At 41.3% G+C, this 13,295-nt stretch overlaps 1 protein-coding gene across 8 annotated transcripts in view; it reads right to left on the bottom strand.

The window, feature by feature from the left end:
* myt1la (myelin transcription factor 1-like, a) overlaps positions 1-12,219 on the bottom strand; it is a 79,492-nt gene extending 67,273 nt beyond the window's left edge. For all 8 annotated transcript variants that reach the window (XM_037085424.1, XM_037085427.1, XM_037085426.1 and 5 more), the window contains exon 1: positions 12,086-12,219. The gene's annotated coding sequence lies outside the window, so the exon portion shown is untranslated. The remainder of the gene's footprint in view (positions 1-12,085) is intronic.
* Between the last annotated feature and the right edge of the window lie 1,076 nt (positions 12,220-13,295).

Raw genomic sequence — 13,295 nt, 5'->3', positions numbered from 1 at the left:
TCATTGGCTAAACTGCATTATGGGTAATGAAGGCTAATTTTCCCCACGTTTAGGGATCAAGGAAATGGCCCAACAACCTGAGGACTCCATATAATATGCTTACAAATGTTCTCACAACTCCCTAAAAATGTCCCAGTTTCCGGCCTGAAGAGTCTGTAACACACCCAAACACAAACACTGAGGTAAATGTTTGTGTGTCGAAACACAAAGCACACACCAACACACACATACGCACAGCAGCCAGGTGAGTTGTGTGTTTGCGGCGGAGCTCAACAGCAGCTCCGTGTTTTATTACAGCAGAGCACTTTTATCAAACCCAACAAACAGAAACACCTGGTGTGTGATGTGACGCTGCAGTGCACAAACCAAACAACACAACCGAACAGGGAGAGAGAGAGATGCAGCGCTTCCTCAGGTCTGTCGGCTCTACTGTCTGTCTGCACATCAGCAGAGTTTGTTATTCTGGACATGAGCTGCTTAATAAAATGTAAAAATGTTTACAGTTTACCACAGCAGGCATGGTGATATGTCAATTGATCCATTACTTTGTGCCAAATTCGAATATCTAGCCAACTACTGGATGGAAGCCTTTTGTTTTTCAGCGGTTTTGAAATTAACGGCAAAAAAACTTTCTGCCTCCCTCTAGAACAAATAGATATTTGCAGATATTTCCTCATCTTTGACCATCACTCAACCAAACGCCTTTTTCCAGGATTATAAAATGTTTGATTATGCTTCAGCTCATAAACTCTTTAACCACCGAGTGCTGGATCAGTATCCATGCAGTTCTCAAATGAGTTATGTAGAAAGTGACATGGCTGTTCCGACTGCTATGCTTATTCTTAAGCCATTAGCATGTTTGCATTGTGAGTACTGTATATTAGCATTTATCTCAAAACACTGCTTAGATTGTTATACACTGTGTATAACAAATTGTTTTTTTTTCTCTTTCTTCTCTTTTTCTTTTTTCTTCTCTTAAAGTTTAGCAGCTTTTTAGATCTCCAGATGTTCTCATCAATGCTGTCTTCATGAGACAGTACTGGTTGATTGTTGAAACTTAAATTATATAAGTTTACTTTCCCTTTTCAAGGCATCCTGTGGTCATGTTTAAGCTAAAAACATGTTTATTGAGCAACAGCAGAATACAGCATAACTCTAGTAGCATCATTAAAACCATTGTTCAGATTAGTGCAACACTGTAGTCTCGTTGTAGATATTTTGGGAAAATATTCTTGACAGTCTCAGCCTGACAGGAGCTGCTGTCTGAGAGGCTCAACTCAGGGCAAACAAATTCCACATCTAAACCCAGCTGCGATCATATTAATAATATAGTATGCTGCCTGCATGGATAGAGGCCAAAAAAATGGCAGTAATTGGACTTTAAATAGACCTTTCTTTACAGATTAAGATTTTACATACAAAACTCAGTTCATAAAATACAATACTGTACTTTACTATCGATCAAACTGCCAAAGACCTATACATATAGTACTTAAAATAAGCTTAATATGCATATCAATAATGATAATAATAACAATAATAATAATCAGCTAAAATATAATATCACTGTGGTCACACATCACTGTAAAGGGGAGTGTCTGCATGACCACTTACTTCTGATACTGTTAGTACATTTGTTGCTAATACTTCTGTACGTTTACATAATTTCAATGTGTTTTTGCTACTTCGACCATCGAAGACTACTCTTAATGTCTATGAATACTGTCTGCTATTTAGCATTGAAGCTATCGCAGCTGCTAAAAAATCGAATGGACCATTAATGAATTCCGTTACGACTAACGTATAACTGCAGTGCAGTCTGTACACACACACACACACACAAAAAAATAAAATAAAAGCAGCAGCAGCAGCAGCCCTGCTGGTGTGACGCCCTGACTCCCTCCTGTACATCAGCCCCACTCCTGGTTTCCATGGAGACTGGACTGATCGGGTGATTAGCTGCATCAATTAACCTCTGACCAATCACAGAGAGAGCCTGAGCAGCAGCAGCTGACTGTGATTTGCAGATACGATCACAGCTGAATTCAGACATCTGAACGCCGCATGCTAAATAACAATGAAAGCTTATGGGAGTTCGACATTAGCATAGTAAATCACATTCCTGCACATGTATTTTTTTTTATTTATTTATTTTTGATCTTGTCCTTTGTATCGTACTCCATAGAGTAATCTTTGTACTGCTGGTCTTTAAAGCTCTGCGGTCTTTGTGTTCACTGTCTGTCTAATCTGGAAAAGTGGAAAAAAAAAAAAAAATTAATGAAGATTTGTGTTTTTGCGTTTGTTTGTGGGCTTCAAAAACGGGAAATGACTTTCCTGTTTTCATCTACTGCCGAAGCCAAAATCAGAAAATGTCTTTGCTCGGTTCTATTATTTTTAGAGTCTTTTCGAGATTCCACTTTTCCAAATGCTGGATGGATACATGTGCCCACTCCACACATGAACTCGCCTGATTCCCCTGCAGGGTTTCCTGGCCGTAATGAACCCTGGTACACTTCATGTTCACCCTCTAAACCCTGTAAAAGTGGGAATGTGAAGGGGCCACGCTGCAGATTTTCACGCCTGGACTCAAACACAGCGTCGGCCCGCTCCCCCCCCTGCTCGATGACCAGGTCCACGGTGTCATGTCAGCACTTCAGAAGAGATAAAGTCCTCTTCAGCCCTCAGACAATCTTCTGTCAGAGGACGTTCACCTCATAGCAGGAACTCATCGACTGTGAGTATCTGCACACGGTCGCAACATTCAGTATCTGCAGGCAACTGTGTTGGTTTTTACAGTGAATTTTACTCTTCATGATGCTGATGAACGCATGCAGCTGGTTCTTCTGTGGGACTAGTCCGACTGCTAAAAAAGGGGTCGGTGTTGAAAAGCTAGTCGAGGCCAAAAGTAAGTCCTCTTAGCATTCTAATTCATCAGAGCAGTTTGTGTTCACCGGGGTCAGTCTCTTTACATGCTATGCAACTGTAACCTCTGTCTCTCCAGCCAGTTATTTCATTCTTCAGATTCACTTGATTGCGCTCAAAAACATGTGAGTTGATTTCTTGGCAGATCGGGTTAATGTCCAGAGGAGTAGGTCTGCAGGAAACATCTACTGCAACTAAATTGTTCATGCAAATGAGGGTGGGGAATGCGGACTGCTTTGCTATAGAAGACAAGGAGCACACTTCCAATTGTCTTGCCGACGGGAGAGGAGACGATCGCTTTCAGTCGGTTTAGCCACAAACCTGCATCATGCACGCTAATGTTCTTGTTGGCTGCAGCACTTCAGCTCACTTCTAAAGCCAGCTTACGTCAAATTTCAAGTTACACATTCCCTTCGCTGCGGGTACTGTGTGATTCATGGTGATGATGCTACTAATCGGTGTTAAAACCACCAGTTAAACGCCTAGTCGCAATCAAACTGACATTTTTTTTTTTTTTTTTTACCATGCAGCCGACGTGGCCTCTCCCTCTCCCATCATTCACCTCTGTCTGTGAGGGAGTGTGTGTGTGGGGAGGGGGGGACGGGCCTCCGTGATTGACAGGTGGAACGGTGGATGTGGTCAGTGAGTGAAGCTTTAATGATCTGTAACAAGCAGACGAGGCAGGTCGTCAGTGGCAACAGAGCCGCAATCATTACTGCTGGATTAATGTGTGTGTGTAATCGGAGGTGATACTGACTACAAACCCGGACAAAAGACGATATCTGACTCAAGGTCTCTCTTTTCATCCAGACGGAATTCAGCAATGAGAGGATGTCACAGGTAATGGATTACAGAGGGGTCAGAGGTCACGGCGGACGGGGCGCGCGAAGAAAGTTTCGCATTAATCCCAGAGCTCTAATTTGGATTCCGCAGCTGTCAGTCTGTGCCTCACATGAATGATCTTCCACCAGCGCGCACACGCTCCACGAAGAACAGGATCTACCCACGATGAGTCATTAAAAATGTGTGTGTGTGGATAACGACTGAGTGTGTGTATGTGTGGCTCTTACACTATGAGTCATTCGGCGCTCCAGAATAGAAAGTGGATGATGCCTTCTGCCGCCTGTGTGTGTGTGTGTGTGTGTGTGTGTGTGTGTGTACATGTATATGTGTGTGTCTGTGTGTGTGTGTGCTGGACTCCATTGATCAGAATGAGTTAATCGGATTGATGGCTGTCTTGGCAGCAGCTCAGATTTAATAAACCACAGACAGACAGTGAGACAGAGAGACAGACTGGCAGACAGGTAGTTCAGGCGAGGTCTCACTGGTTCGGCTTGACAGTTTCATCACCGACTCGACAGTAACCAGCTGATCCACCGTCATGGCGGAGCACAGTCTGCGAGACAGATGTGATGCTGATCGTGTGTGTCAGTCTCATGTCGGTGTCTCATAAGCGCCGGAGCCACATTTCCTGCCGGACTGGACTTTTCTCTAATACCGAGCAGACGCTGGCAGACTTTGGACCTGAATTGGTCACTCCGGACTATTTTTAGATTCGTGCCCAATTTCTGCCAGATTGGTTGTCGTTTGAGGTGCAGTTTGAGGTCACAGCGCCTGATTAATTGCCTGAGCGCTCAACCTTTAGCTCACAGATGGATTTCTGAAATGTCAGAAAATTTGGTTCAGTCCTATCGTGGGATTTCCCTCATGGCTGCTGTCAAAAGATCATTTATAAGCGGCCATGAGCTTGTTTTAATGCAACTTGATCGGTAATTTACATGTCGTGGCTAAAAGCTGTCTTAGCTCTGATGCAACATCCTCTCACAATGTCCTGCCCACACCACTATCTCTTAAAAAAGTATAAACAGTAAACTGGTATAAATCTGTACAGTTACTCGTAACTAAATTTATCAAATAAATGAAGTGGAGAGGAGATATAAAGTAGCAGAAAATGGAAATACTCAAGGAAAGTACCTACAAATCGTTCTTAGGTTCGTTCCCTCACTGGTTGTTCTAAATTTGGATGCAAAGTGATTAATTTTTACTGGAAATTAATATCTGTCCCAAATATCTTCTTTTTTTTCTTTTTTTTTTGGTCTCCTTGATTGCTAATAATTAGCATTGAAATATCGGCTCTGAAAAAGCATTGTAGATACGTTCAGATACAAACACAAGTATTTCAAGTATAAAAGTGCCATAAAAATAAATGTTTAATAAATGCTCGGTTTAGACCAAAGATTCGCAACAAGACACAACCATCTCAGAACGTTGCAGGGAGGAACTGCAGCAGTGGGAACTGGCCTTAAACCAGCAAATCATCACCTCGCAGCAAAGTCAGCTGGTTTAAATGACTCCATTTTGGACCAAAGAGAAATATAAATTGGGCGATTTTATCAGCTGGTATTGGACTATCACAAATATATGGGTATCGGCCTATATGTTGTCCTATTTCTCAGCCGATATATCAATATCAGTATTCTTTACTCCCAAATATCACGTACTGGCTGGGCTCTAATATTCAGCTATAAAAAAGACAGCCGTGAGAATGAAGGTAAACATAGTTGTTGCAGTAGAGATGATGCATCGTCTCATCTAGTCGCGTTAGTGTGAACTGGTTGACTTTCACTATTTTAACACCATAGCTTTACTTTTAGATAGGGTTACTTTTCAAATATGACTTTGGAGATTTATAACAACAATGATGGACGGTCAGTTGATCTGTATATTATTTGCAGGTGCTGGCTGTGCAGAGAGCCCGGCTGAAACATATGTTATCAGTTAAGAGAATATACGTGACCGACAAAATCATCCAGTCTGCCCCGTTTTACACTTTAATCTGAACTGACCTTGCAATGATGCAAAGGCTAGAGGTTAAATAAAAAGAGAGATATTTAATGTGCAATTTGTTCTGCTTTCTGAGAGCAGTGCCATTTTCTTCTTTGGTCAGACATCTCCTACATGCAAAAGTTGCTAATTAGTTGCTAATTAGGGGCTGTTTGTAAGTCTAGTGGAGCTAGATAAGCAGCATTCAGATAAAGCTGCGTCTTGAGCTGGTTATCTTGTGCCCGGATACATTCTAAATCCTTCCAAGCTTTTCAGCCCATGCATGGGTCAGATATATTCTATTTTATATTTTTGTTTTTTTGTTAGTTTTTTTTTTATTTATTTAAAAGGAATGTCAGTTTCTCATCATTTTGGACCATTATTGTTACCATATCTTTGTACAAAAAGCTGGAGAGGAAAAAGTCGAAATTAGGCCACTGACGACTACAACCATTAGACAGAGGAAAAGTTAGGTATAAAGTTAAATTACCAAATAACTGACAAGCTAAGTGGCTAACAAACTCAACTCCCTGACTAACCAGCTTAATAAGTTCTACCTCACACACGGGACACCACTAGAAAAAAAGGCAAACTGGGAATGTTTAGCTTGGATGGACACTCATCTGTCTAAGAGAAACAAAAATGTTAGGATTTTTCAGGCATGAAATCCCTCAGGAAAATGGCATGTGAAAGCAGACAGAAAACGGTGCCATGCTGCCAGTCTGACTGGATCTCCAGTCGGGGGGAGGGAAATGAAGCCTGGCTGGCAGCCTGGCACCATTTCTCTCTGCTTTCACATGCCATTTTCCTGAGGGATTTCACATTTGGAGGGTTTTACCCGGAAGAATTGTCTGTGTTTTGATTTTAAAAAATTGCAGTTTGGGACAAAAAAGTTGGAGAAGCTAGTGCAAAAATAGTTAACATTGAAAAAGACCACTGGGGACTACAGCCATTAGACGGGGCAAAGTAATTCTGTTAGTTAAGATGCTTTCTTCATTGATCTTACATCAATTTCACTTTAATCTGGTGAGTTAAATATTATTATGCATAGGAACGAGAGCTCTAAGGCTAACAAACAGGTTGCAGATAAACTGATCACAGAGATCGGCACCAGGCCCGGTCGTGGTGATGTGAACAGACCTACAGGTGTGACCAGCAGTCTGGTCCGGTCTGACTGGTCGACTGAAAGCTGAGCCAGTGTTTAATATGCTCTGTCACACACAGGTGGTGCAGGGCTGCAGAGAGGAGGAAGGTTTATGAATGATCACCTCCTCTGGACTCAGACTGCAGAGAGCACACAGGAGATAAAGGAGGGGGTTTTTTTGTTTTTTTTTCCTTTCATTATTTTTCAGCTGAGTTCACCTGATCTCCATGTTTACACAGCAAAACAACCGCAAATCAGGTTGAACTGAGACAGGTTACATTCTCCGCCTCAGCAGAAGGAGAAGGTCGGACGTCAGAGGTCACGCAGCCAATATTCTAGTGACACTAGAATAATGAAGATGATGATGATGACATAATGCTGCTCGAGAGAAAGGTGCATTTCTGGATTATTTTTGGCACTGACTATCAAAATTACTACCCTACTACACAGCCAAATAACCGACAAGCTACTTGGCTAACAAACGCGACACCCTGAATAATTAGTTTTTCTGATTAGAAAAATAATAATAGTTGGACCTTGTCAAGAGCAGCACAGCAAGAAAGACCTGGATTGGAGACAGGGTTCTGTGTTTTGAGTTTGTATGTTCTCCCTGGGCCTGTGTGGGTTCTCTACTACAGCTTGCTCCCACCATCCAAAGACATGCAAAAAGTTACTTTAAATTGTCTGTAGGTTTGTCCCTATATGTGAGCCCTGTGAGGAACTCACCATTAATCCGGCATATACCACACTGTCGCCCAATGTCAGCTGGGATCGGCTCTATCCCCCGGTAACCCTGAAAAGGATAGATGGTTTCAGATAATGGATGGATGGATGGATGGCCCTTGTCAATTTGGCATTGTATAATAACGTAAAATGGTATTAGGCCAGTGACATTTGCAGCCTTTTTTTGGACGGGATCTAGATTAGAAGTGGATATAGAATGGTATCAAAAATGTTGGAATATTTTGTTGTTTTTGGTTACTTGTTTCCTGTTCCATTTTGTAGATTATATCCTCATGTGTCATGTTTTACTTTTCACTTCCTGTCTTTGTCTGTTTTCCCGCTTCCCGTTTCTCTGCTGTGTTCTCATTTCCCCCACGCTGTCAGATTGTTGTTGCTGGTGTTTCTGTATTTGCTCCTCATGTTCCCTGGCCTTGTGTGCTTTGCAGTCCTGCCTGAGAGCCTCGAGTTTCATCGTGGTTTGTACTTTTTTCAGGTTATGTGTTTCTCTTTATTCTTTTGGATTTTCCCCCGCCTGTATTCAGTGTTGTCGTCTGCTCTTTTCGCAGCCTGGATTTTGATTTTTGGACAACAGCTCGCATTATTAAGGCTCTTTGTTTGTTCCTCTATCTGCCTGTCATTGTGTTTGCACTGGGTCTTTCATTTTCAAGCCATAACACTAGTTGGCCGTCAGCCGTAATCTTTGCGGTGCGTTCAAGTAAAGGTTTTTGGCCAAGACGCAAGTGATATGAGGCAACACAACAGTCGGCCTTTGTCACTGGTTCTTTGATGTTGATGTTGGTTTGGTGTGTGTCTGGCCCAAAATTTAGTCTCTTTTAGAGCAGGTTTTCTTCTCCCAACACCTCCTGAGCAAAACATATGGTGCTTGTTCCATTGTGTTCCTCAGATAGTTACAAATGTGTCCTTAACTTTGGGTAACTATGGGTAATTTTTGGTCATGAACAGTAGGTAAAAATACCAAAACAATGACCTGAGGCTATTATTAAATCAACCCTAGAGGCTAAAATGTCCTGTAGTGATTTAATGCATTTTTAATATAATAGTATTGATAAGTGCAGCTTTAAGGGCAAATTTCACCTTTTTACTTTTTTTATTTGATCAAAAAAAGTACAAATATAATACTACATCATATGGTTTTGGTGGAACTCCTTGATCTACTGTGAATAAATGTGCTTTTCCATGGTAACATACTGTATGTGTCAACTCTTGACATAAACACTTTGGCACAAACTAAAGATATTCACCAGAACCCAGGAAATGAGTCCTTTCCTGCATTTCAGATGGCAAGTCGCCTGTTTTGTGACACTAACTGAACAATAAAACAGCCATAATGTAGTTTAAACATCAGTTAGCCGAAATGTGGTTTCCAGTGAATTAAATCATCTTTTTTATACAAAGCGTATAACTGCCTGCGCTCACCCTGCAGCGAGCCATCCTTCTCAATTTTTCTCTATTTACTGTTGATTTACAGATGAGCGTCAGAAAGTTTAAAAACACATCAGGACTTCTGCATCACTCCTCTGACTCTGAGTGCGTCTTAAGTGTTCGAGCCGCAAGATCCCGAACTTTCCTCCGGTGCACTGCTGATGTTATAAAACCACTGCAGCAGTAAAACTTTTTATATTAAGAGACTTAAATGCAACTCTCTGTACACTCACTCCCAGTATGAATAGTGAAGATAGTTTCACAGATATATTAAGGTCACTGGAGGCTCGTGGATATCTACTGTAGAGAACATATTATATTCCGTACTTCACCCCAGTAGACTTTACATTACTGATGATTGGACTGGCTGCTGATGGCTGGATGTATTCCAGGTTTTACGTCATGCTGTCACTTGATATATATTGTTCGATGTTATATTGCAGGAGGGGATAGCAGTTGATTTTGCTCAGATCTTTGAGTGGAAGCAGCAGTACTGCAGTGTAGAAATACTCAGTTACAATTCATAAGCAAAAGTCGTGACTTAAACCTTCATTTAGGTAAAAATATTTGCATTAAAATGAACTTAAAACACCCAAAGTACAAGTACTCATTATTTAGATACGACTGGATTATAATTTTTGATGCATTAATGTGTTCATCACTTAATTTTGAAGCTGGTAACAGTGGTTTTAGTACTTTTAGTTGAGCTGCTGGGTAGCTTGTGATTTCTCCTCGGGGATCAATACACTTCTATCTTAAGGTATAACATTACATCAGATTTAATTTGTTGATCATGTTTCATATTATGAAGCTCCAGAAATGTTTTGTGCACCACAAAACTTCGCCTGACTTATAGTCAGCATGGGAGTGAGTAGATAATGACTGGATTTTCATTTTTGGGTGAACTGTTCCTTTAATCAATACTTTTACATCCCTACAGTTCAGGTCAAATATTCATGTTTTAACTCCACTACATTAATTTGACAACTATAGTTACTACTTTTGCTAATAGCGTTGGTTTAATAATGTGAAACATAATCAACAAAAAAAAAAAAAAATGTGATTAAGATAAGACTTTATTGATCCCAGAGGGGGAATTCACCAGCTAACGTACCCAGCAGATAAATAAAGCTGTTAAACTGCCGTTACCAGCTTCAACATTCAAGTGATGAACACATTAAAACATCTATAATTGTAATCTAATAATAGAATATGATTAACATTATTCTGAAATAGGTCTTTCTGCATGATGAGTACCTTCCATCGGCATGTGGGTAAATACCACATTTCCTTTTATGGAAAACGGAAATACCAAGTAAAGTACGAATACCTCAAAACTTTACTTAAGCACAGAATTTTGGTAAATGTATTTAGTTTATTTCTGGTTTAAATCAATTGCAAAGATTCAAGCAAATACTTCAAGAATAGTATAGACACGCTACATTCAGGGAAAGCTGAGGGTACAAACTTGATGAAAAGGTCCCATGAGGTCACTAGAGATTCACTAATTAGCATCACTGACACAATCCAGCTTACCCAAACTCAAATTAACTTGCTATTTTTTATTTATTTTGTACAAAAGTCAATTATTTGATGTACTGATTCAAGCATCAATCAAACAAATGCTTCAAGGATAATATAGACACACTACATTTAGTAAAAACGATAGACGGATAAACATGGAAGCATTACAGCAGGATATAATAGTTAACATACCGCTTTTAATTTATTTCAGTTCTGCTTCGTTGGCCAAGTGTTGCTTCACCATAAACTTGTCTATATCTTACCATGGGAGTCAATTATTGATTCAAACAAATCAAGTCATTCCTCAAGAATAGTATAGACAGGCTACGTTAACTAAAAACTTAGGGGATAAACTTGATAAAAGGTCACATAAGGTCACTGCAGACTTACTAATTAGCAGCACAGACACATTTTAGCCTTAATAGCATTCGACTTAACTTGCTATTCCACAATAATTGAGTGTTACTCTAACATAAGTCTATGGAATTTTACCTTGATTCAACTATGGGAGCCAATTATTCCATGTAAAGATTCAAGCAAATCAACCAAATAATTCAAGAATAGTAAAGACACACTTCTATTAGTGAAATCTGAGCGGTTAAACTCAAGTTACTTCAACTTAAACTCATCTTAATTCATCTTAACTTAACGGGAGTCAAATAACTGGCGCAAAGATACAAACAAATCAAGCTGATATCCAAGAAAATCAAGTAAACACTTCAGGAATAGTATAGACACAGTAAATTTTGTGAAAGCTGGGTGAACAAACTTAATAAAAAGGTCCCATAAGGTCACTGCAGACTCACTAATTAGCAGCACAGACACACTTTGGCTCAGTGGAAGCATTACAGCAGTACTGTGGGAACACTGACACTCTGTGACACCCTGTAGGAATACAAAATATTACACACAATAGCCCCAGCATGAATTATCATATCCCATTAAGCTCTGTCCTATAGCTGCTATACATAACAATACGGGCTTCACAGCACCCTGTAGGAACATCACGGACGTATTACCAGGATATTATAGGATGTTATAGAGCCTCGAAGTAATGAAAGAGAAATTATAAATGACTTTGATAATGACACTTGAGCACAAACACAATCAAAAGGTGGCATAAGGTCACCACAGAGCAGGCGGCAGCGCAAAAAAAACTGAGCAAGTGAACTGGAACATCAGACAAACATCTCTGCATGATGACACAATACAACGGAAATATATGAGGATGTTACAGCAGTATGATACTGACAGGGCTATAGGAGCGCATCACAACGCAGACAATGTCCCTGCACACAGACACACTGTCAGAGGAGCATCAACAACAAAAAAAACTGAGGTGAGGAGCAGCACGAGCATGACTGACACACTGAGAGAATATTACAGGGAGAAACCGTAGAGGTGACCGGAGCCGTGCAGCCGCGCAAAGACGCGCGAGAGGAGCGTCACGAGCCGCAGATTATTGTTACAGCAAACATCAGAGAAGAGAAAAGACACGGAACGTACTGAAATGGCGAAGATGGAGACTCCTCTATCTCTGCCTCTTCTTCCTCCTCTCCTCTTCCTCTCTGGTCGGAAAGTCTGCAGCCTCCTTCACTCTCTCTCTCTCTCTCTCTCTCTCTCTCTCTCTCTCTCTCTCCTAACACTCTCCCTCCCTCTCTCTCTCTTTCTGTCAAGCTCTCTCCACCGCTCTCTCTCTCTTTTGTCGCCGTGATATCTGGCCGTGCCTTCACTGGAGCGAGGGAGGGAGGGAGGAGGAGGAGGAGGAGGAAGGGGAGGGGGGGGGACCCAGACACACAGACGGGAGGGAGAAGAGGAGGATGATGATGGCGGTGATGATGAAGATGGTGGAGGGAGACTGAGACACTGCAGCAGCAGGAGAGGAAGAAGAAGACGGCGGGTTTGCCTCTCTCTCTCTCTCTCTCTCTCTCCTTCCTCCTCTTCCTTTTCCTCTTTTTTTCTTCTTTATTTCTCGGGGACGCGCACGCAGAAGAAAGAGGGCGACGCGCTCGATGGAGAGCGAGCGGTGTGTGTGTGTGGGGGGGCCTTGCAGGCTCTCCAAGGATGCCAATGCATTCCCATCCTCTCTCTCTCTCTTTCTCTCTCTCTCTCTCTCTCTGAATTAATTCAAAGCATGTAGACTGTGTGTGTGTGTGTGTGTGTGTGTGTGTGTGTGTGTGTGTGTGTGTGTGTGTGTGTGTGAGTCTGTGTGTGAGTCTGTGTGTGTGTGCCCTGCAGTCAGTCTCTGGGTGTTGTTTGGATTTTCCAGCCCGCAGACCAGATCACAGACACACACACACACACACACACACACACACACACACACACACACACACACAAAAGTCTCTACAGGCGTTGAAATGCATCAGTGTGTAATTTCCTTTGTTCAGCTCTGTGCAACAAAGCCGTCAGACTCCAATTAAAACTGAAACTTTATGATTATTAGTATTGATAAATCTGAAGATTAACAGATTATTAATAAGCGATTAATTAAAGTAACTTCCAGGCTGTCAGATGGGGAAATCTCTCCTCCTGGCGCGACACTTTCTTTGTCTTTTCAGTCCTCTGTGCTGACATTTGATGAGCTTCTGAATCAAACTCCATTCAAAAAAAACCCTTTTTATTTATTCATTTATTTATTTTATTTTGTGTGTGTGTGTGTGTGTGTGTGTGTGTGTGTGTGTGTGTGCGTGACTTCCAAAGCGCTCTCCACAGT

The sequence above is a fragment of the Acanthopagrus latus genome, chromosome 22 (assembly GCF_904848185.1).
Source record: "Acanthopagrus latus isolate v.2019 chromosome 22, fAcaLat1.1, whole genome shotgun sequence".
Classification (NCBI taxonomy): domain Eukaryota; kingdom Metazoa; phylum Chordata; class Actinopteri; order Spariformes; family Sparidae; genus Acanthopagrus; species Acanthopagrus latus.
This window is presented reverse-complemented; position numbering and strand designations above follow the sequence as displayed.